We start from the raw sequence: 10,821 nt of genomic DNA, 5'->3' as shown, positions 1-10,821 counted from the left end.
CCAGGCCCTCAATAAATATTTGATGTTTAATAAACATCTCAATGAATGAATAAATTTAAATATTAAAAGAAATAGAAAAATTACTGAGATTTGAATAATAACTTGTCCATTTACCTAATGTTAGTTAATACTTCTAAGGGAAATAATTACATAGACAAATACGTAAATAGAAAAAAACTAATTAAAAAATCGTAGATAGGAAGATGAAAATGGAAAACTCATATTAATGCTTGCTTAATCTTTTCTTTTTTATTCCATATTTGCTCTTTTATTCTCGATCATGTTGTGTATGCCAAGGAGATAGAAATGATTATAAAGATTCACAAATAAAAATTAAATCTCCAATTTTTCATTGTGCTATTACTTATTTTGGAAAACACAAACAACAAAAGTATTTGTGGAGCAAAATCAATTAGTGATGATATTAAAATAATAACTATGCAATTGTATTATTGTAATTTCTAAAACCCAAAGTACAAGATGACAGCTTGATATTATGTAAAATATATGTACATAGGTGTCTTTTCAGAGATAGCATTTTCACTTCTCAATGTGCATTGATTTTTGTAGCTATTCTTTCTTGGGTTACTATAGGAAAATCATATTTAATATTCACAAGATTTTTTTATCTTCACCTCATAAAAAAGAGGGCTTAGTAAATCCATGTGTGGTAGGAAAAGTATGTGTCCTTTATCATCTTCAGAAACAATATGTTCTAAACCATCATGCATGCCTAAGGATTAGTGGAAAGAGAGTTAGATGCAATTTTTTAAAGATCAGAGTTATAAAATACTCCTCTTTCCCAAGTTTTCACAGTGGGCAAGGTGAAAATATGCTTGGTCTAGTGGCCCTCCTATGGGACCTGCTGTTTGTCTAGGGCAGAGAAAATCTCCGGGGGGCCACACATGGTGTGGATTAAAAAATACATATTTTCTCAGCTGAAGTGTGATGGTGGTAAGTGCCCTCAATTCTGTAGTTGACTAAAATGTTTTTCATATAGGAGAACAATGAAATTGACCTTTCTGGGTGTTTCAGATAAGTTTTATATTAAAAAAACATACATTTCCATTTCAGGCCTAAGATTACTGTTAAAAGCTTGAAAATGTGTGGGCTAACACAAAACAATTATGATTTCATCTACAAGCTGAGCCATTCCACTGAAGAGGGACTATTCGCATGTTCCAATCAATGAGGATAAAATGCAACATTAAAAATCAGATGTAGCCTGTCGATCAGAGAAAACCATCTCATTCATAATCGTGCTCTTGTGCTACCTGTTAGTTGCCTAATACAAGCAATTTTGTGCGATATTATAGGGAAAGAATCAGAAGATTACTGAACCTCCTAGTGAGAAACTGCAGGCATCGTATCTATGCAATTCTTGATTGTTCTATCGACTTGAAATTTTTCTCTTGCAGAAAAAGAATACTAGAATATTTCCAATCTCACATTCATTTTTCAGTGAATCAATGAAAACCTTATAGGCACCGACAATTTTTATATTTTTCAGGCCACATTACTTCATACTGCAATTAACAGAACCCGCAAGAAATAAAACAGCATGTGATTATTCTACTTATAGGAAGCTTCTGAACCCAGAAAAGAGATTTTCAGCTTACTATACTGAAAGAATTTGAAGTAAGAAAACTAGAATATATAAACTAGAGTAATTGGGAAAAACAATGGCTTTGCCAATATGTCGATATGGGGCAATAAGTCATTTGTAACTTTTGGAAATAAGTTAGATAACAAAAACCATTTCAAAGAATATAATTCATATGTTTTCAATAAGCATAAACTGTCCAAATAGTGTTTGTAGGGATTGTTATACATACACAATCATGTACAAATACTTGTGTTCACACACACACACACACCATATCGTCTTCTCTAGAATATATAAATTTATAAAGTTAAATACTGAATTAAAGTCAGTAACTTGTAATCATTCCAAGAGAAAAATAAATTAAAAAATTAAATGTGTGCTTTTATATCTTGCAGATATTTCATGTTGTTTTTTTATACTACTGCGATAAATAGAAGCTGTTCATGTATTGTCAATGCTAATAACTGTCATACACCCAAAATCTGTCTTGTGTTTTGTTTTTTTTTAAACTTTACTTTTGGTCATGCTCTTCTCACCATCTTGCTTATTAGCACAGTTGTATTATTTGTAGTCTAGCTTAAATTGTGTCTCATTGAAGCCTTCCCTGATCAACCCAGAGACCAGTAATCTCTTCCAACAATGGAAGAGATGTGACACTTCTCTATACAGTGTGGTCTTTGAATTCATTTATTCATTCATTCAACGATGCATACTACATTCTGGTTACTCTTAGAGATGCTGGGGAGACAGCCTGAACAAAATGAAGATCCTGTACTCAAGGTCTTTCGCTTGTACTTTAGGCAAATCATAAAAGAGCAATTATTTGCGTCAGCCTCCAAGGGGTGTAAGAGGAAGCAAGCAATGGCTAAATGGATAAGGATGCTATTTTCTACTGGGTACCCTAAGACGGTCTTTCTGATCAGATGCTTTCTCTCCTTTATTTATGGACTTGTCACAGCCTTGTCACAGAGTATTTGTGGCTTATATCTCTTTCTATGACCTTCACAGTTCCAGCTGTTATGGGGCTTGCCTCTACCCATCACACTCATTTACAACGTTTCCTGCCACAGAGAGGAAGCAGCGCTGCTGGCCTGTCTTTGTTGTTCCCTAGTCGTCTCATAATGGCATGCATCCAGTTTAGGATAATGATCCTGCCTAAGCTTAGTTCTGTTCTTTCCTCTCCTCTCTTTTATTTTGTCAGCTTTGATGAAGAACACGCAGGTAGGAGGGATCTAAACTGATATTGACCAAACAACTCTGTTAACATCCGAGGCCAGTGACTGGAAAGACCACTAGCCCACATACATAAGCCACAGTCTTCAATGTCCATTTTATCATTCACAAATACTCTATTCTGCTCCCAACTGATTAACTCTTTTATCTCTTCATTCATTTGAAAACCAGTGAGGAAGAGGGAGGTTATTCAAAGTGCCATGTTTAGGAACTATGTAGAAAAGGGGGAAAAAAAAGGGATCTAGAAAAGAAGAAACCAATGAATGAGGAAACCCAAGAGTGCCTCTTATCAAGGAATCTAAACAATACTAGCTCATTGGAGAAAGGGAGAATCAACCATTGGACTGAATGTCTACGAAATATTGAGTAAAGTGAGGCGAGAAGAAAGTATGTATCTTTGGATTTGCCAACACAGAGTTCCTTTGTAACAGTGGAAGGGATGGTTTCATTGGATGGAGAAAGACAAAGCCGTGGAGGGAGGAGGTGAAGAGTCAACCGCCACGGGAGCCAGTGCCGAAAACATGCGAGGATACGTCTCTGGCAGCAGTGCAGACGCTGAAGGCCTTTGTGAAATGAAAAGAGTTGTATTTTTCAACAGATGTTAGAGTCACTGTATGCTAATGAGGTTGCCTTTTAGAGAGAACCCCACTGATGATAGGTGAGAAAGGGGGTGCTGACGGTTTCAAGAACAGGAGGGTCTGAGATGAGCGAACACAGGGAGGAACGGGCATCTGCTGGAGGAGCTGCTTCACCCACGGTACTAAGCACGAGGGCGTGGATGGTTCCAGTCGCACGTGAAAGAGCACGCTCCTCTGTGTCTCATCCTAGAAGCACAACAAACGTAAACCGAGAACACGATTGGGACGGAAGTGCAGAGGGGGCGGGGTGGCATCAGAACGCTGGGCACGTTAGAAGATGTCCTACCCTCTGCAGAAAACGGGAAAGCAAGCGGAAACGTGCCAACCGTAAAAACAAACCACGGGGGGTGGTTGAGGGCTCATTCGCACGTCCTGTGAGTTTGCCACAACCCTCTTCTCAGCTCTGCGACGTTTGCCAAGGGTCCGCCTTCACTCAAGGGCGTTTTCCTGGACGACGTCACATCCTCCGTGTTTTCATCTCCCTTCTCCCTCAGTTTTACGTCTTAGCCCCTTCTGGTTTTAGTTCTTCATCCCGCCCTGCCTTACAGACACAGCCCTACTACCAATAAAATCACTGAAGTAGCTACTATCTGAGAAAATATTCTGCAGTGTTCCTGACAAACAATAGTTTAATTCTTATAGTTAAATATTAGTTTGTTTGTTTTTTTCCTGGAAACATAATTTCCTTTGCAAGGCTCCTGTTCACCAAATGAAGGATGGATTCTTAAGTGTCACGCTGCTGCTTACACTTTCCTGAGAGACAGCTGCTAATCAGTTATATAGAAATTTATTTAGACTGGCATCTGCCACATTCCCAGTAAAAGCAAAGCACTTCACTAAACCTATGTTTTAGTAAAGGCTTTCTTTAAAATTCCAGAGTACTAAACCCGAAGCATTTCTCCTAAATAAATAAAAGCTTGTTGACGAAAAAGTAAGACTCCCCAAAGCCCTTCTATCTATTGTTAAGACTGAGAGACAGAACATCTAACGCTAGATGAAAAGGAAAAATGGAACTGTTTCTGTTGTCACTTTATTTCTTCAGAAACCTTTGCGAAATGAAAATTAGCTGGGGGTCAATGCTATTCCCACGATTCATATTCAACTTTCACTAAACAAATGTATTTGCGATTTTACGGGTGAAAAGGTGTGGCAGAAACTGCTAAGTTTTCATCAGTTATAAATTGCTTTCTTCCTCCTTCCGCAAATTTGATCTGAATGTAAGCCTCAGAGAGGACTTTCTTTTCCCAGCTCCTGCAGCTCACGTTGCCATGTGATTAAGTCAATAAGAAACGAGGGAATGAAAGATGTAACGTCCAATTACAACTTAAAAAAATAAAACCATGCTCCGGCTGGCACAACCCTTGCAGCTGCCGAGTGAACACACTTCCGTTCTTGCTGCGCACAGCAAGTCATATCTTCCAGCCCTGCTTTCAGTCCGCCGTGGCGGTGCTGCTGCATCCTAGAAACTAGAAGGGGATGCAAATGAGCAGCCCCACTGCCTCTGCTCCGTGAGCTGCTCCCACATTGCTGCTTCATGATCCTTTCCTCTCCGGAGGCGGGAGGAAGGCAAAGCCAGCCTGGAACTCACATGTGGAACCTAAGTAAAGCGATCACCAGGAAAGGCTCTGGTCCTCAGCCTGCTCTTGGGAGAGATCTACCCACGGGACGGGACCGCCTGTCCAGGGCTCCATGTGCGTGAGAAGCAGACTTCAAGGGGCAAATGCACCGAGATCTAGGGGTCTGTCTTTGGAGCAGTAAGCATCACCTTATTAGTAAATTATGGTTGATTTACAGTGCTGTGTCCATTTCTGCTGTACAGCATAGTGACCCAGTCATACATACATATATACATATATGCTCTTTTTATATTATCTTTTTTACATAGATATGTGTATATGTATATATCTTTACAGATATAGGTATCTTTTTATATTATAAATGTAATATAAATATATTTGTATTATTTTTTACATTATCACCTTGACTAATGGTTCGTTAGTCTCTGCCACTTGCTCAGGCTGCACCATGCACACGTGTGGGTGCGCCAGCCTTCAGCACATCTGCGGTGACAGCCACGGATCCCTGCAGCACAATCACGATGGCGATGACATCCTGCACGGGCAGGGACGGCCTCCTGCACGTAGACTCCCCTTTGAAGGAAAACTAACACCTGTTATCTTTGAGCCACTGTGCTCTGGGAGCTCTTTGCTCCAAAGATTCACCCTCGACCCTAAATAAGCAGGGCACATAACTTAGACTGCATCAGCATTGCCTTGTAGGGCCTGTTAAAACCTAGATGTCTATTAAATATAGATTTCAACACCCAAGTTGAAACAATAGACACAAAGATAACATTCTTTTATCATAATCCTGAAAAAAGATTTATGTATAAGCATGAGATATGAAAGAATTAAAAAGCTAAACCTTAAAACATGTTTGTGACACTAAACACGTCAATTCCCCTTTCGACGACATAGCATCTGTGCACTGTTATTAAAAACACTCTGCCCTCCAAAATAGCCCACCTAGCCTTTCCTTCAACTGTTCCACCATTTTTTTTTTTTTTTTTTTTGTCTTTTTGACATTTCTTGGGCTGCTCCCGCGGCATATGGAGGTTCCCAGGCTAGGGGTTGAATCAGAGCTGTAGCTGCCAGCCTACGCCAGAACCGTAGCAACGCAGGATCCGAGCCGCGTCTGCAACCTACACTACAGCTCACGGCAACACCGGGTCCTTAACCCACTGGGCAAGGCCAGGGACCGAACGTCCAACCTCATGGTTCCTAGTCGGATTCACGTTAACCACTGCGCCACGACGGGAACTCCTGTTCTATCTTTCTGATCTAGATAAATTTTACCACGTATACTGATGTTAGAATCATGGTGTCTTCCTAATATTTGAATGTAATCACCTTCCTTTCACTTCTTGCTCACCTTTATGTGCTTTAAAGCAGTGTGATTTTAAGAAAGTCTGACAGCCAAGTGTAAATATGGTGATAACAAAGCCAAGTCGATGACCTACTCATCGTGGATGTAGACTAATATAAATAGTAGAAAAAGGATTGAACTAGAACAAAAGGAATCCTGGCATTATTCTTGACCCTAGATTTAATGGCAACTCAACTCATCATGTTTGGTTTTCTTTCCTTCATTTACAAAACGGCAGCAACGTTCCTTGTCGTGATCCCACTGTTTGTAGGAAGCAGGTAGAAGTGTCTTGGAAGGGTCCAGGTAAATATGCTTATTCGGATACCACGTTGAGAATTTAAATAGGTTAGGCCAAATGAGCCCATGCCTCTTTAATTGATTATTCTGGCCATTCATTTATGTTGAATATTATCTATTTATCTAGAATAAGAAGCAAGCTAACCGGGAAAGAAGTTACGGACTGCGCACTTGTATTATGTTAAGATTTACTCTCTTCTAACCCTTCTCTTCTAGCCCAGCAAGTGAAGAAAATACTGTTTGCAAACATGACAAACCTAAGTATCCAAATGAAAACATTTACTCCAGAGGGAATGGCTCTGCTTTACAGACAAATTAAAAACCAGCTGTGCCAGACATTACGGAAAACACCAACTGATTTGTCCACAAATGGATCATTTCAGTAACTGCAATACATGATGCTGCAGGTGGCATTTATCTTGACAAACCAGGTTTGTTAAGGTGGTTGAATTTTTTAAAAAATAAAATGTTCTCTGTAAAATAAAAGCAAAATTGCTCTAAACACCTTTAAGTTTCAAAGGGAGGGTTCTTCCCACACTTAATTGAGTTTCTTGGATTTTCTAGTGCTATAACATAGAGATACCACATAGATAACACAGAGAAAAATGCACAGCGATTTAGATAAGAGTTGTCTAGTTCGAAGCAGAAAATCATAATAGGGAGTCCTACTGGTAACAAACTATCCTTATATAAGATAGATAAATAGATAGATGGGAATATAGTCATACACTAATTAGTACTCACTAAGCTCCAATGGTAAGCAAGGCAATGTCCAAACAGCTAAAATTTTGGTACTAAATCATGCAGAAAAGCCACTGCTCCATGGAGTGCAAAATCCAATAATGGCAAAACAGACATTAAACAAAAAATCATGTGACTGACATTCAATCATTGTTTTCATAATTCCAATTATGTATTTTCCCCTAGGTGACCCAAAGAAGTGCATTGTAATCTGATTCCATTCAAAAGTACATATGTTTAATTGTATGTCTCCATGATTATACATGTTGTGGATGTGGCAGTAAATCTTTTAAAAAATTATATCTCTGCTTTAATAGAATTTACATTTTTATGAGAGAGACAATACTAAAAAATTATATGTTGTAGATTACTAGGTGACTAGAGCTACCAAAGAGGACAGATCAGGTAGGAGAATAAGGGTGTGATAATATTCAATAACAGAGTTAGGGAATTATGTACTGAGATGACCCAAATATCAAAGGAGCCCAGGGAGTAGACCATGGGATGGTATTTGGAATGTACGTCCAGGGAGACAAAACAAGTAGTATGAAAGGCCATGAGGTAGAAGTGTGCTCAGTGTAAAACAAAGTCATTAATGTGCAGAGAAAAAATCAGGGGCAGATGAAGAGAAGATATGTTTTTGGACTGGATGTCCCCCGCCCCTGCCCAAATTCATATATTTAAGTCCTAACCCCCAGAGTGGTGGTATTGGGGAGAAGTAATTAGGTTCCGATGAGGTCCTCAGGATGGGAAATTCAGGAGTTCAGATAGAATATTCTAATTCTAGGATGACAATCATCTAAGATAATAAGATAATAAGAGATTTTTTTATTAGTCAATTTCAGTTCCACTTGTGGTATCCAGATGTTTATCTGCAGGGTCAGGTGGTACGTGATAAATCCAGCAGTTGTCCAAATTCGGGGTGGTGGCAACCACCTGGCATAGGTGTATCAGTGAATTTGCCAAGAAGGAAGTCACACAGGCTATTCCACAGGCAAGAACTTTCCCACCCAACGGCAGTGTGGGCAGTCTTTCCTGCACCACAAGCAAGGACAGCATCCTTTATCCAACCCATGGATAGTGAACCCAATTTTTTTGTTTTAGGTATTTCTTTTCTATTCTGTATCCATCCAATGTAGATACTTGTAGTAAAGAAGCAGGGCCATCTTAAGAAAAATGTTGACCTAGAAACTGCAACTTGATGACCATAATCCTTAGACTTCCTTGAAGTCTAAATATAAGCTGTGCATGTTGGGGTTAAAAGTCGGAGGTTACTGTCTCCCATCCCACGTTAATTTTCATTCGAAACTCCCAGTGTTCAGAACTTTCAGAAAGGGGTAGAAGAGGACATAAGTTCTATGCAGTGCCCCTCATAGACGCCAAGGTGTCAATGTGTGTAAAAGGTGACACAGTTGAAGGAAGAGGGCAGACGGCCTTAGCACACATGGTGCGAATGAGAAATGCGCTTTTGACGACCTGCTGCTCCAAGATGCAGACTGCTCACCGAAAAGGTACGGCTCGGACTGGGGTTATCTCATTCCCCCTCATCAGCCACTCAAGCCTATATTTTGAAGGTACAGCAAAGTGACCCAGTCATACATATATATGCCTTTATTAAAATGTCCAATTCTCTCTGCAGCTTGACAGGGATATGGGGCATGGGAAATTCACCATGTGCCCCATGATGAGGTCCACAGCTCAGACCACAAATTGAGGCTGTTATCACGTGAAATATGTTCAAGAAACCTGAAAGGTTTCACGAGGAAGGTAATGTCATCTGTATGATGGAAAGTGCTCCCTCCAACATTGGGACGTACTCCAATCATGGCCAATCATTGCAGGCAGAGAGCTCAGGAATTTAGGCAGCCTTGTGGAAGGACATTTCAGATGTATTGCAACCCACTCCACATGACGACAAGCTATCCTGATCACTCAGGTGGAGAGAGATGGTTAAAAGTGCCTTTGCAAGGTCGTTTACCAATTACCCTCAGTTTGGGCCACAGCCTGTGGCAACTGCAATGTCCTGCGAGTACTGCAGACACCAACTGCTAAACTATGGGTTTGAGCCATTTGTTATCAAAGATGACCCTCCAGACACCTGTCTTTCCACACAGGCAAGATGGGGCTACTGAACAGAGAAGTAATCTCCTAGAGGGCTTTGAATTTCTTGAGCTCAGCAGTGAGGGCAGTTACTTATTTTTCTTCATCAGGCAGCCAGTATTGTTTTTGAAAGACAATAGCATTAAGTGCAGGAAGTAGGGTAGGTGTGTGGTCTTCCGTATGCCCCACAGAGATGGCCCTGACTGCCATACTTCGTGATAGGGTCTGGGGTTGAAAGTGAGCAAGAGGGCACCTTGATAATAGACCTATTCGTTCAGCAGCAGGAAGAGCAGTGGTGGATTGCGGTCAGTCCTGGGCAATGGCCCCAGAGGTGGTGGCCTCGGCCTCCATGGCAGAAGCTGCAATTCTTCCCTACCTCCTGTTGGACCCTAACCTTGAAACAGGGCTCGTGTTCTCCTGGGAATACAGAGACCTTGGATTTACCTCTAGTACTGTTCCGGTTTGGGGTTTGGTTTTCTCTTTTATTTCAAAGCCTGAAAGATCTGGGTGAGATTTGCTGAAGTTCTCTGATTCATCTCCAGATTTACGGGGCGCGTCAGAGGAAACAGCAACCACATTAGTCATAGAGACCATTACGGGGACCCTCTGGAGTTGCCCGTGGCACTCTCTATGCCTGGTACCTGGCCAGGGAACTTCATCAATCTCCTTCACTGAGGGCTCATTTTTTTTTTTTTAGTTTTGTTTATTTTTTTATTAAACTATAGTTGATTTACATTGTCCCAACCTCTGCTATACAGCAGAGTAATCCAGTCATACATATGATGCATATATATGCATTATTTTTCTCATATTATCTTCCTATCATGTTCTGCCCAAGAGACTGGATAGAGTCCCCTGTGCTACACAGCAGGTCCGCATTGTTTATCCATTCTAAATGCAGTAGTTTGCATCTACCAATGCCAAACTCCCCATCCATCCCACTCCCTCCCCACCTCCCCCTTGACAACCACAAGTCTGTTCTGTGTGTCTGTGAGTCTGTTTATTTGTGCCATATTTTATATTCCACTTTTGAGTGATATCATATGGTAGCTGTCTTTTTTTTTCTGACTTACTTCACTTAGTATGAGAATCTCTAGTTGCATCCATGTTGATGCAAAAGACATTATTTAATTATTTTTTATGGTCAAGTAGTATTCCACCGTGTATATGTACTACATCTTTCTTAATCCATTCATCTGCTGATGGACATTTAGGCTTCAATGTCTTGTCTATTGTGAATAGCACTGCAATGAACATAGGAATGCATGTATCTTTTAGAAT

The 10,821-nt window shown here is 40.3% G+C and overlaps 1 long non-coding RNA gene across 1 annotated transcript in view; it reads right to left on the bottom strand.

Annotated features, from left to right (window-relative positions):
* Positions 1-240: 240 nt before the first annotated feature.
* Positions 241-10,821, bottom strand: part of LOC146398748 (uncharacterized) — an 84,244-nt gene continuing 73,663 nt past the window's right edge. Inside the window, exons 3-4 of the long non-coding RNA XR_014817210.1 lie at positions 5,457-5,627; positions 241-3,663 (exon numbers count right to left, since the gene is read on the bottom strand). This is a non-coding gene — a long non-coding RNA (uncharacterized LOC146398748). The remainder of the gene's footprint in view (positions 3,664-5,456; positions 5,628-10,821) is intronic.

Source organism: Sus scrofa, chromosome 10 (assembly GCF_054392235.1).
Source record: "Sus scrofa isolate SSC_HxYL_T2T_F1_AM1 chromosome 10, Sscrofa_HxYL_maternal_Yorkshire_Landrace_v2.0, whole genome shotgun sequence".
In the NCBI taxonomy this organism is placed as follows: Eukaryota; Metazoa; Chordata; class Mammalia; order Artiodactyla; family Suidae; genus Sus; species Sus scrofa.
The sequence above is the reverse complement of the archived record's forward strand: the minus strand, read 5'-3'. Positions and strand labels throughout refer to the sequence as shown.